The 706-nt window shown below is 38.7% G+C and overlaps 1 protein-coding gene across 4 annotated transcripts in view; it reads right to left on the minus strand.

Moving 5' to 3' along the window:
* Positions 1–706, minus strand: part of Nek10 (NIMA related kinase 10) — a 314,976-nt gene that overhangs the window by 194,486 nt on the left and 119,784 nt on the right. The window lies entirely within an intron of this gene.

Here is a 706-nt window from a genome sequence, read left to right on the forward strand (position 1 = left end):
TATCCCCAGGTAGCAGACAAAGAAACTGAGGCATGGAGTTCAGTAGTTTATAACCTTCAATAACAGACCTTAACTTTAAATAGACTTTAAGTCAGCCAGTCTGATTCTAGAACTTGTGATTTTGACAATGGCCTAATGACCTACCTCTCAATGCTATGTTCTTACTCCACATATGCCCTTATCTTTAAAAGCTGCCCTTCTGGGCTGGTGAGATGGCTCAGTGGTCTAAAGCACCTACTTAGAACAAGCTCAGCAAAGCACAGGGACCACGGTTCAATCTCCCAGCACCACATGCCAGCCAGCCCTGCCCCCTGGTGGGCTGAGCTGGCCACACACACACACACAAATAAATAAATAAAATTAAAAAAAAAAAAAAGCTGCTCTTCTGCAATTTCTCTGAGGGTCAATTTATCAGTCGCAGGAAAATACTTGTTTCATTAAATTAAAATCAGTTCATTAAAAATATCTGATAATATCCTACTTAGTCCCATTATTATGGAAGATAGAAAAATAAAATAAATAATAAATGAATGGAAAAAATCAGAGCTTATCATTAAGGTATGTACTGTACCAAATTAAAGCATTCACTTAAGGCTTCATTGAAGCAAAGGAAAAAAGTTTCAAGATACATCAGCACTTTACAGTCCACTAAAACTACAAACTGAACTGAGTGCAGCAGCACAGCCTGTAAGCCAAGCTCCTCTGG

The sequence above is a fragment of the Octodon degus genome, unplaced genomic scaffold (assembly GCF_000260255.1).
Source record: "Octodon degus isolate 3935 unplaced genomic scaffold, OctDeg1.0 scaffold00059, whole genome shotgun sequence".
NCBI classification, from domain to species: domain Eukaryota; kingdom Metazoa; phylum Chordata; class Mammalia; order Rodentia; family Octodontidae; genus Octodon; species Octodon degus.